Source organism: Ciconia boyciana, chromosome 9 (genome assembly GCF_034638445.1).
Source record: "Ciconia boyciana chromosome 9, ASM3463844v1, whole genome shotgun sequence".
Taxonomy (NCBI): Eukaryota; Metazoa; Chordata; class Aves; order Ciconiiformes; family Ciconiidae; genus Ciconia; species Ciconia boyciana.
This window is the reverse complement of record NC_132942.1, coordinates 44,555,777-44,571,661: the sequence shown is the minus strand read 5'-3', so window position 1 is coordinate 44,571,661 and position 15,885 is coordinate 44,555,777. Positions and strand designations below refer to the sequence as shown.

General features: G+C 54.8%; 1 protein-coding gene across 11 annotated transcripts in view; it reads right to left on the bottom strand.

Moving 5' to 3' along the window:
* The window catches only part of ZNF469 (zinc finger protein 469), a 70,948-nt gene extending 55,266 nt beyond the window's left edge, over window positions 1-15,682 (bottom strand). For 8 of the 11 annotated variants that reach the window (XM_072873432.1, XM_072873436.1, XM_072873435.1 and 5 more), the window contains exon 1: window positions 15,126-15,652. The gene's annotated coding sequence lies outside the window, so the exon portion shown is untranslated. Of the gene's footprint in view, window positions 1-15,125 lie in introns of all 11 variants that reach the window. The other 3 variants (XR_012044191.1, XR_012044192.1, XR_012044190.1) reach the window with 2 other exon arrangements.
* Between the last annotated feature and the right edge of the window lie 203 nt (window positions 15,683-15,885).

Sequence of the window (15,885 nt, the reverse complement as noted above, 5' to 3'; positions counted from 1 at the left end):
AAAAGCCCCTCCCTTTTCCATTGAAAAACTCATCGAAAGTTAATTTCCTTCACCAGCTCCCCCATACAAGCAGCAGCTCAGTAAGAGAGCCGGGCCAGGGCCGCGGGCTGATCTCATCTGGAGGGTGGCAGAGGGGACGGCGAAAGCCACGGCTGCTCCGCGGTGCCTCGCTCTTCCTTCCCAAAGCAAATTCCCTCGTCGTAACCCTTCCGTGACCCTCCGCGTCCCAGCACGGATTTCCTAGAAACTCATTTTCTCGCTCTCCTCTAATCTTACTCTGGTAAAGGCTTACTAAAGAGCTTGGCTCCCGAAAGAAAAGCTGACATCAACCAAAACCGCTTTCTGCCTAGGGAGACCCGCTCCCGTCCATCCCACGTCTGCGATGGGTTTTTTCTGTCCGTCTCCCTTTTGTAAAAGATTGGAACTGGCTGCTAAGACTGGGGTCAACATCCCCTGCTCATCGCACACTCACACGGGCACGGAGGGCAAGGCTAGTGCAAGGGCAGCCGAGCCCATACGGCTTCAGCTGTGGTACTTCAGACACGCGTGTATGTTATGCTGCAGTCCTGATGTGCACCCTCGGAGCGCTGCCATGGCTTGGATGCAGCCAAATAAGCACCAGAAGATCCCAAAGCATCTTCTGAGGGGTCCCCAGGGTGGGCAGTGCTCGTCCTGCCCGCAGCTCCCCTGCCAGCTTGCGGCAAGTGCTGCAAACTCATCGCTGCGGTGGGTGGAAACGGGGTCTTTTCAGGGAAACTGAGGCACGGGGCAGCACTTAAAGTTGCTTTTATAGTAGCGCTTCAGAAGAAAAACCCCAAACCCCAAAGATTTTGGCTTTCTTGCTCGGCAGACCTCACGGCAAACGGCGGGAGCGTGCGCGGGGCAGGTATTTGCAGAGCCCTTATGCTAATAGGGTTGTAGCATCTCTTCCCAGCCCTTCGCAGCCATTCAATCTGGGAATCCTGCTAATGAAAGGAAAACAGAGAGGAGCTGCGGAGCAGAGGCCCAGGGTGTGGTAACTCTAGAAGGCAGCAGAGGAGGGATGAATGAAACCTTTCACTGTGGTCCAGAGGAGCCAGTGGCACACAGGCTTGAGGAATTCAAGAGCTCTGCACACCAAAGCAGGCGGCGAAGACGTTTCGTGGGACGTGGAGACACAACTTTCCTTTAATTAGCGGGCAGGGAGGACGATGGAGGAGCTGCAAGAGGGGGGACGCGCCAGGCTGGATGCAGACACCCCACAGGGGGGAAATAATATGTGTATCAGCAGTGAGAAAGGGGACGAAGGAGGCTGGCTTCCCAAACGCTGAAAAGCTGTCCTTATTTTTTCCTGTAATTATGTCTCTAAGGGATCACTAACATTTACATTTTTGTACGAGCTGTATAGTTTATTCACAGCCCTGCTCAGCAAAAGGCTCTGCTAATAAATAGACTTATTGATGCTCGCACTTCTATACATTATGCTACATCCACGCTCAGACAACCGGCCTATTTTACCCTGCTCTATATTGTGAACAAATTATTCTCCTCTCCGGCGTGGTGCGCTCCCACCCAGCCACGCGCCCCGCACGCCCCCAGCCGAGCCATGAATGGCCGCAGTGTACAGAGCCGCTCGCTCCCCTGCCTCTCAAAACACTTGCAGAAGGGGGGGGAAAAAAAAAAAAGCCAAAAAAGAAAAAGGACAGGGTATAAAGATTCCTTCACACTCTCTGCCCGGGATTATTTCACCTCCCCACCCCTCCTCCAGCCCCTTTTCCCACTCCAAAAATAAATATATAAGGAAAAAAGCAGAGGAAATGATTCTTTAATGCTTCTGCACAAAAATCCTGTGGCCTCGCTCCCCGTTGTCTTCCTCCCGCGGCCAGAACAAACTCTTTTCTCCTGCCCCTCATCGGGGGAGATTACTACGGGGAAATGTTTTCCCTCCTACGCTCTCAGCTGGCTTGAAATTATTTATATGAAACCTATCTGGAAGCTTCTCCCCAGCCCGAGCAGCGCCGGGTACCTCCAGGCCACGGGCAAAAGCCTGGGCGAGGTTGGGAAGAGCCGTAACCTGCTCTCATGCATGAAACGAGTTGGGGAGGTCTCAGTCCTCTCCAACGTGGCTTGCGTCCATGCCGCGAAACCACCCCGTGCACCGGAGGGTTTGGGGAGCAGGGCTGTCCCCGGCTCATCCCTGCGCTGCGCCCATCCCGCCAGCTGCGAATGCAGGAATTAGCCCAGCTCTTCCATTTTTATGACTTTCTCTTAGAGCCAACATCTTTTTTTGACCTTTTTTTCCTCCCTGCCCTGTGCATCCCTGCCCACAGCCGCTGAGGCTGCCCGGGCACAGGGAAGCACCCCGGCACGAGCATCCCGCTGCACCGCAACAACCCACGCCCCAAAAGAGCTTTCCTTGCCCCAAATCCCTCTCCAAGGGGGAGAAAAGCATTTCTGGCAGACATCAGTATCGGGATCGCTCCCGGCATCCCTGCTCGCAGCCGAGGACCGCTCTGAAGGCAAATAGTACCCCTCTGTGCCTCCGGCACGCAGCGCCACGGACACATAGATGGCATTATATTTAGCTGGCCCCAGATCTCGGGCATAATATTTTTTTTAGCAGTGGACTAAATATTTTTAACATATGCAAACATGCGTGACTGAGGCAGCTACAGAGCCGGGGAGCTGGGATGCTGATGGCCTTCCAGGGCAGAACAATGTCATCTTTCTACTCCCCGGCGTTGCCTGTCCCCGAGATGACGACCGTGCCGCTTGAGAGGGATGGGGAGAAGGGGGCAAGGAAAAATGTGGAAGCTTTTCAGGGTGAATTTTGCAATGGTATTGCAGCGAAAGGGTCCGAATTCCTCCAAAGCGGAGAGCTGGGGATGCATAGAGCAGCGGTCTGTCTCTTGGGCAAACATACCTGCGTGCGTGCCCGGCTTGGCCGAGAGGAAACATTCCCGGCTTTAAGCAAACAGAAAGGTGCCGGGTCAAATAAGTGGAGCAGAAAGTTCTGTCGTAGGTAAATAGGTCACTGTCAGCCCTGGGTTGAGCAGCGTGGCCGGGGACGTGCCAGCCATCCTGGGTATGTACCCCAGCACTCCCAGCCCTGCTTGACAGTTGGGGAAACTGAGGCACGAGTCTCCCAGGAGCCACGTGTGTTTGGCCACAGGAAGGAGAAGGGATGCTGTGCCGGTACCTGACCCAGCGCTGATGCCCTGGACCCGTGGGCCAGCTCTGGATAAATGAATTTGGGTTAATGGCCTGTGTTTGTGCAGCAGCTTTGCTCCATCCCTCTGTCCCCCTGCCACCGCCGTGCTCCCCACAGGCACCGGCGCAGGGGGTTGGTGATGGAGCGGCTGCGGGAACAGGGTGAGGAATCCCAAACCGAGCCTTCATCCTGCACCGCGAGCAGCAGCTTCGCCAGCTCAGCCCGCTGCTGGGCTGCACAAGATGTGCAGAAATTCCTCAGTTTTCTTGCTTAACTCTTTTCTTTTTGCACCATCGCTGCGGCAGGTGTCAGCAAAGCAGGGCAGGAGCAGGGAAACTGAGGCAGGGAGAGGACAGGGAGCTGCCTGCCGTGCCGGGCAAGGGGCTGGGGCTGGTGGCCAGAGTCCTGCCACACTGTGTGGCAAACCACAGAGCCTCTCTTGTGCTTCCCCGCATGCTGTGGCCATCAGGCCAGGTCCCCTTGCTGGTACTGGCTTTGGGAGGTTTGTGCAAGCCCATCCCTTGGGCTTCAGCAGCTTTTGAACAGCAAAGGAAGCTCACGAGGAACACTACGGGTTTTTTTCCAGGGAGGAAAGGGGCTGCGGGGATGGGGCTTTGCCCCATGGCAGCTCTCCCAGCCCCGCTGGGTACCGTCCCCACGCCGTCACCCCATCACATGCATTTCTGGCTCCTTATCTCAAAGCATCTCAGACGTTTCTCCTTGCTAAACATCTGCAGCTCCCGCGTACAAGACACTGGTCTCAGCCGTGCGTTATTGCTTCCAGGGGGCCAGATGTGGACAGGAGGCACGCGTCGTCCCCCACCGGGGCTTCGCATCCTCTTCTTTCCCTGCAAACAGGCACATTTGCACTGCCAAAAATTGCCGGATGGTTGAAAGCTGGCTCCAGAATACCTCTATCAACCAACAACGTCCAACAAAATCTCCCTTACACCTGGGATGGGGCTGATATCACCCTGCCTGGGCGCAGGGCTGGGGTACACGAACCGTCTCGGTTTCCAACGGTCGCGAGCATAAGCTCAGCCCAGCGTGTGGAAGCGTGCGACGAGGAAGCTATAGGGGGGTGTTGCTTCCAAAAGCAAGAGCCAGATTAAATAGGAGCGTATTCCTGCTCTCCTTCCAAGTCACTGGACATTTGGAGCAGCTTGCGGTGACTGAAGGCATCAACCCAGGACAGTCCCAGCACCAGAAAAACCATTTTGTAGCCCAGATGGGTGATGTCCCCCCAAGAGCCGGTAGAAAGCAAAGGGGATGTAAACTCCAAGGTTACATCAGCTTGAAGTGTCGCAGGCTCAACCCAGAAGTGTTACGCAGGGTCTTGGTTCAGAGGACACATTGCTCTTTACCCTAAAGGAACAACACGAGGTCAAACTCGGACCTTTATTTCTTATATTTCTGCTAACAAAAGTGGTTTTGCACCCAGAGCTGCCCCGGTGCCTTCGGTTGGGCTGGGGGGAGATGCCCGTAGAGCAGCAGAAGACCTGGTGCTGCCAAAGCTCCGCTGGCTTCGGCACGGGGCCGGGATTCGGCTGCTGGGTGATACCGGCTCTCTGCAGCTGGGAGCCGATCGGCCGACGTGAGGATTTTGCTGCTTGGCTGTGCTGGCACGGTGGCGATGTGTGGACTAGGCTTGGGACGCATAGGAACGTCTGCTTTAAAGCTTCCTTTTTAACTCTAATAAAAACAACCAGCCTCTTCTCCCGCTGATCCAAAAAACTGCAACCTTGTGCCCAGGGGCGAGAAACTGAGCAAAACCTGGCAACGGACAGGAATGAAACGTCGCCCTGAGGAATTGGTGGCACTGGTTGAGCCGGAGGGGACCGCTGCGGGGTGGCACCAGGCTGGCACGGGTCCCGCAGCCCTGCCTTGCCCGCTGCCAGCTTTACGGCTCTGCCTCAGGGCTGCCCCCTGCTCCCCCCAGCGCCGAGCCACGGGCAGTCTCGTATTTGATTTGGAAAGACGTGCAATGCCTGCTAGAAACGCGATGTTCCCTCTCCGGCGCAATTCGGGAGGCAAGCGCCAGTACGGTGCCTGGGGAGCGGCCGAGGCGGCCGGTGCGTCCTCCCGTTCCCGGCTCCCGTATAAACACGTTGTTTATCCAGGGCTCCGGCACTGTTTTGACCTTGCAGATGTGAAACTCAAGGGCTCAATTTTCTGGCTATTTAGATGCAGAAAGATTGTGATTATGCCAAAATAGGCACCTCAGAGGCAGCTGCATGCTGCTAACCCCTTTCCTCTACCTTTTGGGTTGAACAGATGCTGCAGAGCATCCAGCTGGGACGGAGCTCAGCCAGACCCAGGCTCCCCGCTCCCTTCCCTGTGTCACCAGCATCAGTCCTTGTGCACATCACGAGAGGCCGCTGGGATGCAGCAGCCCGCGCCAGAGGTAGGACACGGGCCGTCTGCCCCCAGCACCGCTGCTGCTGGCGCGACCCCGGCAAAGAGCAGGGAGGCGGAGGGCTGTGGCTCCGGGCAAGGTGAGCGGTGCGGAAAGCAGAGCTACAAACCATGCCTTTGGGTTGAAGGGGTGTGAGAGAGCCTGGGTGGCTGCAGGGGTGGCTGCTGGCATCGGCAGGAGGAGCATCCATGTTTTCTGCGGGTTTAGCATTGATAGCGGCCACAGCGTCCCTGCTGCGGCATTTCTATCTGTGCAATGGGATTCCTGATGCGGATCTCTGTTTCAGGGTGTCCTCTGAAAAGAAGAGCTGGGAAAGCCCCAGGAGTCGGGCAGCACCCTCCGCGGGACACAGCCGCGGAGTGTCCCGGAGCCTGGCACCCAGCTCCTGCCACCGCGGGCGGTCACCTTCCCAGAGGGTGTCACCACATCTGCTTCTCCCGGTTCTTCTTGCTCTTTCATGGACCGTGCTTGATACTGCAACAGGGTTGAGTCATTTTCGTTTTCCATTTGCAATCAACTGAGTTAGTCTTGGATTTTCCAGTTTCATCATTTCAAAACGAAACTTCTGGGTGTTACCTGCAAAGGCAGGAGAACTGCTGAGCCCGTTGCTGCCTCCCAGCTGGCCACAAACCCGGCTGGAGTTTAATCTTTTTTCTTTTCTTTTCTTTTTTTTTTTTCCATTTTGAATGGAACAAGAATAACGAAGGAGGGAACACCACCTTCTCCTTCTACCGATCTTTGACCCAGCCATCCCTCGGTCCTGCAGGTATCAGCCCAGAATTACCGTGGTGTGTCTGGATGGACACGCGCCTGCTTCAGCCCTGCCACGGCTGGTGCCGAGCTGGCAGCAACGATGCACTGGGGACCTGGGGACGTGGGACCGGTCCTGGCATCGGGGCACCGCATCTAGTCCCGCTGCATCCTCCAATGTCACCGCAGCCATAAGATTCCCCAAATTTCTCTTAAGGCCATTCGGGCTTTCCCCCTGCACCCCTCTCCATCCCGGCTCCCTTCCACACCAAGCGGCACAGACCCTCTTTAAAGTCTTATTGTAGATGAAGCAGTTCAGCTTGACTTTTACTTGAGCGCGTGAATAAAAAGAAGCTTTTCACAGAGTTTCAAGCAGCATGCGTGTTAAAAAAAAAACCCTAATAAAAAGACTAGGAGGAGGACAAGGTTGCTGCCCCATCTGTAGCCACCGCTCCCAGCGCCGGGTCCTCTCTCTGCTCGGCACAGAGGGCTGCAGTCTCACCCCGAGGTGTGCCAGCAGCTCCCCTGCGCGTCCAGATGAAAGGACACCTCACAATCGCTGCTTAATGCTGGATAAGTGTTTTTCCTCAAAATTATGGGAGAGGAAATTCAATATTTTTTTAGGACTTGGCTTTGCATAATAACGACCGGCGCGGGGAGAACAATTCGGTATTCACGCTCAACACAAACAAGCACCTTCCAATAACCTCACACCTCTGACTCCAGCCCAGCCACGGGTCAGGCACCGACCTGTCCCCAGCTGTCACCTGCAGTGCCACGGTGCCAGCACACGCTCCCGAGGCCACCCAACTCCCGTGGAGGGCCGAAGGGTGAGAACGTCATGTTGTGTCCACCTACAGCCGCAGATACCCCCTGAGATGCTTCACAAGGCTGGGAGATGCAGGATGCAGAAATATATATATGTTTTAATGCAGCATGGGGACGGGGGAAAGAAAGAAGATATCCTCTGGGATGAAGAGAAAGGTTTCTCACCTTCTTGGTGGAAAGAGGAAGGGGCATGGCGAGGGTATGGCAGCTTTGCCCAGAAATGACCGATTTTTGCTGGCACAGAGACCCAAGCCTAGCAGAAACACAGGGAGAGCCATCCGGGGCATGACTTCAGCCAACACTCCTCAGAGGTTTCAAAACCACAGAGCACGAACCTAAGTTGCGTCAAACGAATGAAGACAAGGTTGTTTCAGCCCCACAAAAACCACCCGGGAAGCCGAAAGTGGAGACTGAAGCCCTGCAGCCCCACATTGCACCAACCCCCACTTTTGGGCATCTCTCCCCAAACATGTCTCCCCATCTCCGGGCCTTCTCATGAGCCCAACCTGCTCACGTCCTCCACCATCGTGGCGTTATCCTGGGTTATCCTGGACCAGCTCCAGAGGCTGAGACCCTTTTCACACATGTTTCTGAAGAGGAGCAGGATAGTCCAGCATGCCCCCACCTCCTGGAGGAGAAGGACCTCCATCACTCAGCAGCTGGACCCATGGCGACGTTAGCTCGCCGCCGAGGGCAGCCAAGGCACAGAGTGTTATTTACATTTTGATAAACACTGACACATCTGGAGCAGAAGGCAGCTTTTGAAATACACGGCGAAGGGGAAAACGAGCAGCGAGTTCACTAACCAAAACTTCCAGGGAGAAAATGTGCTCAATGGAGCATAGGTAAGGGACTGGAGTCCCTGCCCCTGATCTCATTGCTTCCTTCACCAAATCCTGGGTCTTCTCGTCTCCATCTTTTGCCTTTTATTCCCTCTGCTCCCCTGCAGCCCTTTCTGAGCAGCTGCCCTTCGCTAGTAAACAGCCCACAGCCCCGGGGCCAGCTTTCCCAGCACTAAAAGCCCACTTATTTCTGTTTCTCTTGACAAAACAGTAGCAGATTTGTGCTATAAATCCCCATTAATGGAACAATCTCCGTTGGCTTGTTCCCATTAGCACTTGCCAAACGAGAAGAGGTTTGTGTGCGTGCACATGCGTGTGAGTGCGTGCACACATCTCCCTCCTGCAAACAGCAGCCAGGGCTTTCGAGTCAAGATCTTCCCATTAAATACCAATATTCATAAGCAGAACCTAAATATTTCAAATCCCGACAAATTTAAACATACAAATGTCTTGTTGAGTCATTTCCTAGAAGGCTTCTTCCAGACAAAAGTCTGACACTTAATCCCCTCACAAGCTATTCATGGAAATGGGGGGAGCACAGGAGCATTTGTCCAAAGTATATGAATACCCCTTACGCATTCTATAGGCACAAAAAGGATTTGAATAGCCCCTATGCATTGTACAGGCACAAAATAGCTTTTAGCATCGAGGTGAAGGAGGATAAACCCAACGCGTGATGAATCCTCAGTCTATTGCCAGATAGCCTAAATATCCACCAAAAATCAATGAAATCCACCCAAACCAATGCAGTGAGGCGTGCGAGCCCAGTGCCCCGATGCTCAGCCCTAGCTTTCGCTCCAGCCGGCCCAAGCCCTCAGCCTGCTCTTCCCTAAGACATCTTCCTGGATAGAGACTTTTCCAGCAGAAGCAACCGGTTTTGGGGAACAGACCCCGCGTTTCACAGCAGACCAACTCCAACGCGACGCAGCGTGCACCTCGGCTTAATTCAACCGCCTGCCCAGCCAGTCTCCGGGGAGTATTTTGGAAAGACGAAGCCGTCAAAGGAGTTTTGCTCAAGGGAGAGTGAGAAGCAGGGTGAACTCCTCCATAGCAGTTCAGCCCTGCTTGCTCCATCTCTGCGTTTTCTACCTGCCATCGCAGAGCAGATCTTCCAACAACCTCCCAGGGGGATGCAGCAGCTACACCGGCTGCAAGGTAGTGCGTGGATGTGCTCAGCTCCCGATGGCTTGCAGGCCATCCCCATCACACGCAGCTCTGTGGCGTCCTGGTCTCACTGACTTAGCCTTGCCCACGTCAGGTTCCAGAGTCTGATTTAAACCTCTTGATGTGGATGAGGGAAAAAAAGCACGTTAAGAGCCTGGCAGAAGGGCTCCAGGGAAGCATGCATGGGCGCATGGAAAAGCAGGAGGTCCAACAGTCCGGAGCAGCAAAGGTGGTACCGGCACAGCAGCGCACTCCGCACTGTCCCACAGGCCGGGGAGCTCCTCTGCTCCAAGCAGAAAACCAGCGCTTACACCGCTCTCTCCATCCCCTCCTCATCCTGGCTTCGGCTGTGCAGCCTGTGCATGCTGCAGCCGGGAGCACCGCTGCGGTGCTGCCCGATGGGATGTATCCTGATGGGGTGCATCCCGATGGGGTGCATCCCGATGGTACACGTATCCTGATGGGATATATCCTGATGGGGTGCATCCCGATGGGACGTATCCCGATGGGATGTATCCCGATGGGGTGCATCCCGATGGGACGTATCCCAGTGGGGTGCATCCCGATGGGACGTATCCCGATGGGGTGCATCCCGATGGGACGTATCCCGATGGGACGTATCCCGATGGGGTGCATCCTGATGGGACGTATCCCGATGGGACGTATCCCGATGGGGTGCATCCTGATGGGACGTATCCCGATGGGACGTATCCCAATGGGGTGCATCCCGATGGGACGTATCCCGATGGGGTGCATCCTGATGGGACGTATCCCGATGGGACGTATCCCGATGGGGTGCATCCTGATGGGGTGCATCCTGGTGGGATTTATCCTGCCGGGATTTCTGCTGCTGTATGTTCGCCTGTGGCAAACAGGTGGCGATGTTGTACTCCAGGACTTCAGCGTCCAGCCCCAAAAAGCCGGCTGCTGCCAGAAATCCGCTCTCCGAGTCTCCCTGGCCCGTGTGCCCCCCAGGAGGCCTTCGAGAACCAACGACAGAGGTGCTGTGATGAACCCAAGCTTTCTCCTTCACTTTAATTAAAATAAACGCAAGCCAAAGCCTCTCTTTCCATTCCTATTTAAGCAAGGCAAGGGATAAAAAGTCCGTCCTTCGGAAGCGCATTCTTCCCTTGAGCTTTGAAGAAGAAAGTTAGGCTTGCGAGGGGAGCGGAGAGGATGCTTTGGGGAAGGCTCATCATCCCGTGGCTGCGGGCACAGGAGCAGGGACCTGGGACATGGCAAGGGGACGTCTCAAGGAGAGGGAAAAACTCCTGCAGCGAAGCAGAGATCTGCCCTGTAAGATGACTTCCATCCACGGCAGGTACCTGCACTGCCCAGGCTGGAGCACGAGGTCTGCCGGGACCGGCGCGCACCCAAGGCACCGGAGCAGCGGCGAAGACAGCCAGGGTGTGGGGTTGTATTGCTTGTACCTGCCGCTCGCAGACGCAGCCCCCCAGCCCGGGGTCTCGCAGGAGACCGGCAGGACCGCACCTCGCCGGGGCAATTCCTCATCTCAGAGGGAACCAAGCACCTGCGGCGTGCTGGATGCTGTGCGCACAGGGATTACTTCGTGTGAGTCCCCAAGGGATGCAGCACAGGGACCAGGGGCACGGAGGGGACCAGGACCACGGGAGTGGAGGTGGCAGCGCTGGGGCAGAAGCCGGCACGGCAGCCCGTGGCCACCGCCTGCCCCGTGCCCCTGGCCACATGCCTTCCAGACCACCTGGAGCGATGCCACCCAACACCTCCACGAAAGCAGAAGCTGCCAAGGGCTTCGCGTCGCTGCATCCTGCTTTTCCAGAGAAGCAAATTTGAAGTCACCTGAGTCCTTCTCTGAACTGAGTCCCTGTCCCTGCGCTGGAGCCTGTCTCTCACACTCCCCGTCCTTCAAAAGGAAAGGTGGAATCTCAGGGAGAAGCTCCTTCGAGCCTTCTCGAGGAGGTGCCCGCAGTCCAGGATGTGTTGAGCAAGTGGCAGAGCAGTGCCATGCTCCCGTAGGCTGATGCCATTTCTTAGCAAAGCCCTTGCTGCTCTCGGCACCGCAGCCAGCCGGGCTCGTGGGTCACCGGCGATGCCAGATGATGGCGAGCAAGGGTTCCAGATGGTACCAGGATGAAGGGCTCCATCCTCTTAACAAGCGTTGCCTGTTCAGAAAAAGGTGAGCGTCCTACGGAGGTGACAGCCACAAATTCAAGGGGATCCTCAGCAGGTCTTGGAGTGGTGGAGGCTGGAAACACGAGGGAGCATCCATGGACACGGCAAAGACCGGCAAGATGAAAAGTTATGGTAATGGCAGGCGAAGAAAGCAATTCCCAGGGTGAGGTGAGATGGGCTCTGTGCTGTAGGATGTGTTTAAAAGCAGGTTGGGAAAAGCAGCTGCATTTGTCTTCTTAGAGGGATTTCCCTGACTTTCCGTCTGCCTTCAGTGCCTCTCTTGCAAGGATCTGTATTTTGCTGGCTAACCCACAACGCACATCCCAAAAGACCCATCTTGCAGAGGGGACAGGAGTCATCTAAGGTCACAACCGAGCCACTGCAGAGCTGAGGAGACAGGTCCCCTCTACCAACCCCAAATCGCATCCTCATCTTCCCACAGCGACCAGCGTCACGAAAAGTCAGAGTCTGTGACACAGCCCGTGGGACGGCAAACCAGCCCTAGCAACGCCTGCCTGGCTCAAGCGCATGCACTTTTCCTTGCAGCAAGACTTACTGTCCCCAAACCCTGATAAATTATGGGAGCACAACTTGCCACGAGAGCTGGGGAACGCCTCTGCAGACGAGCTCGGACAGACCGACATCTGCCTGCGGAGACGGGCTGCCTATACAGTTATTTATATAGTGCCAGATAGCAACAGCTCAGAGCCGAAATAAATCTACCTGCACATGTAAAACGCCTTTGCTCGAGCGATGGCTTCCAGCCTTTCCAGCAGCAGCATGGCCACCCTGGGAAAGCCACCTTGGAAACAGTGCGCTGGATAAAACCACTTTTTTTCAGAGGTTTGCAGAGTAAAAGTTAGCTTTGTGCTCGCCTGGTATTCCCTTGAACCTCAGCGGTGGGACGGGCACCTCCGAAAGTGATTCTTGGTCTCCCACCTTTGGATGGAGCCTGGGCATCTCCCCGGGACCACTCAGCCAGCCCCTGCGGGGGGGAAAGCTGCAGGTGACGTCCTTGAAATATTCCCTGCGTAATTTGGATCTTGAGGATCTGCGTAAAAAGCCAACATCGAACACCACTGGGATAACACCCTCCCTTCATCAGCTGAATTTCCCTCTCTTTGAGCTGGCGCGTGATCGAGGCTTGCTGACCTGACCTGCAAGGAGCTGCACTGGGGTGAAAGCTGCAGCTCAAAATGCACAGAGAAATAGCACACGACATCTGAAAAGTCCTGTAACTATGCATTAAAAAAAAAAAAAAAAAAAGCCTTAAGGACACAAACCCGTAAATCCCAGCTTCTCACTCGTGCTATCTAGCAGCCAGAGAAATGCACGTTATTTGAAACCGTCATAAATATTCGGGGATGTCTAATCTCCAAGGGCTGGCAGATTTGATGTGTGGATGCTGTCATCTAGGAACGAGCGGGGAGCAGCAGACATGCACTACTGACTCACACCACAGAGATGCTGGGAATCAGCTGCAGTTCCCCTGTTTTCATAATCTCACATATTTTATTTGCTTAAGGTTGTTGGTAACTGTTGCTTAGTAGTGGGCCACGGGCCCTTTAACACCTTTCTCCTCCAAGGACAGCCAGCCAAAGTGGACGGCGGAGGATCCAAGGGTGTTGAAAGCCCATGGGACCTGCGGGCAGCTCCTGCTAGCTGACTTTCGGGTCCCTGAGTGCTGCGGTCCCCAAAAATCTGCAGCAAAAATCAGAACAGCACAACTAGTTACTGGTATGTTTGCGTTGGATGCACAGCCAGCCGGTTACGGCGCAACTCCAGCCGAGACGGGGCTCGGGAGACTGGCAAAACCCATGTGCTTGGTGGGACAAGGTGCGTTCCAGCTTCGGAGAGCACGCTCCCATCTCCCTTTGAAGGCAGCTGGAGCCAGCCTGACGGCCAGGCTTTGCCACCCGCAGCTGGCACGGCTGCGCCTGAACCCCCTGCTGAGCGCGGAGCTCAAATCCTACCCACAAAAAGAAAGAGGAATTGGCAATTTTAGCTTCTTCTTGGGCGGCTCGGTACAGCCACGAGCCCCGCTGGCAGCTCGCTGGGAGAGCACGCAAGGTGAATCTCCGTGTCGCTGTTTTAAATGACTTTGGGTGTATTAAGGAAACGTCACCCTGAGAGCTTGGAGCACCAAGTCGGGCTTGGGGAGGCTGCACAGAAGCGGGTCCCAGCACCCAGCAGACCTCGCCAAGGGCCACCTGCGCTTGTCCACCTCTGCCCGCACCCAAGGTCCTTCTGTGGGTCCTCTGCTTGCACCCGCCACAGGCAGGACACAAGACGCTGGGGACGGGGAGCTGGGCAAGGGAGTTAAGAAAGGAGGCAATCCTCCTTGGGTTTTCTCTTATTTAATTAAGGCTGCGCTCGCAACCGAAAAAAAGAAGCCAGTGCGATGTCCCCAGGTGCAGCAGGGACGCAGAGCTGGGTCCATCGCGAGGAGCTCGCCCAGATGCCGCCCCGGCGTGCAATGCACGTGGATGAAGGGGCATTTCCCAGGCGGGGGGACACCCCCCTGTGCCCCTCACCGCCCAGGGACGGGGGGCTGGGCTGGGATGCAGCTAAACAGAGAGCTATTGCTTTTAGAGTGACTCCCACTAAGATTTTCTAGCTATAACGGGATACGAGGAAACAAGATGCTTCTGATGTAGGATTAAAAAGGTAATCGTGTCGCCAATCTCGCTGGGAGTCCCTAGGCCCCAAAAATTCAGTTAATGTTGATATAATGTTAACCTCCATATGGATAAAATCAAGGGATTTTTTTTTTTTAAGGACGTCTTATTTGCAATGAGGAGGAGGGTATTGCGGGAGTTCACATAAACCCAGAAGCTGGGTGTCTGTCTTCCTCGAAATACACTCTCAGTGTCACAAGCTTGGACGCTTCTGCAACAGGAAAATTAAAACTACCGTGAGGCAGAAAATGCAAAATTTGGGGACAGACCCGAAGAGAGGCTGAGGATCTCTACGAGCACTAAGCTCGATGCAGTAGTTGAGTCGTCGGCTCATTTCTAACCGCTGTAAAGCGATATATGCTCATCTTATCCCAGGAACAGTCCCAGGGACTCATCATCTTGAACGGGTTAATCGCATCTGGTTAGGAGCAAAACCTCTTCTGCATATTTTTCTTTCATTTACGATAAATAAAAATGCATGTTTTTGTGGTGTGACTTTTTATAAATTAAACAGCACTGTCGAGTCATCAGCTCCAGCGTGGATTTGTCTGCATAAGAGTTACTGGGTTTAGCCTTAAGGCAATGGCTTAACTAAAACTTTGCTCTGTCCTAAGTTTCTAAATTATTCCAAAAAAGCCATCTTTCACAGAAAAGGTAGGACCTGAGCCTGTGAGCCGCGGCTACTAACGTGCACAGGCTCTAAGAGAAAGGATGATAAAGCCTCGACGCCGTTTCTTTGCAAAGCCCCAGAAGAGGAGAACAATATTTTTTAATGCTATTAAAACTGCCCACGTATTTCTCAAAGGGAGACTAGAGGGTAAGGGCTAAAGGCAGCTGGGTTCTGCTTTACTCGCCGTTCCCGACAGCAGTTTTCCAGCCCTGCTCTCCCGGGAGGTCCGCACCTGGGCGCAGGGGCCAGGCAGGGCTCACCGGGGCATCGCCATCCCCGGCCACCACTCAGCAAACTTTCCAGCTGCAGAGCAAGCACGAAACACCCGCCGTGTTTCCAGAAACATCCCCCTTTCCCCACCCCCAGCATTGCCACGACCCAACCGCCGGCGATACAGAGAAACCCAAGGGATTTTCCAAGAGAATGCCCTCACCTTTCCCGCGGAGCCGGGAGCTGCCCTTTGCTGTCTTTCTAGTCTCTCACTGCGCTATCTCCAGTCTTCTCGCAGCTCCCGCGGAGCTGGAAATATCATTAAGCTCCAGTGAAGCAAAAAAAAAAATCCCAGGGAAAGCGTTGCAATATCCAAAGGGAGGGGAGTGAAGCCAGCGGGATGGCCGAGCCCCGGGTCCCTGCGAACCCCGCTCCACCTGCCCGCGCCTTGCTGGGATCCGACGATACCCGTCCGGCATGGAGCAGGCATGAATACTTCTCTGGTGTCTGCTGATGACTTCACTTCATTAGCATGCTCCTGATAGTTCTCTCTGACTGTCTTTTTTACTGACTTTAAGGCTCTGCTAATCAAAATACTGTAGCGTTTAACTATTTCCTGACTCCGGGGTTTTGAAAGACGAAGCTCCGCGGGGCAACAAAACCCGAACGGGAGCAGGAACGCAGTCCAGCACATGCACTAGCCCCAGCCTCCATCCAAGAGCAATTCGTGCTGTTGGGGTTTGCAGGTCACGGCTGCGACGTACGACTCTGAACGTGTTCCAGTTTTATCTACTTTACGAGGGCGAAATGCTCCTCCGCTGTGCCGGACCTTTTAGCGCAGGCGGATGCAAAGAGGAAAGCGTCCTTCCACCTTTGGGGAAGAGATTTACCCCTGTAATCGTTTTATTTAAAAGCAGCTCAGGCAGAGGGTGAAGCGGTTCATGGGGTGCATTTATTAACCTGCGGCACCGCATCAAATGTCC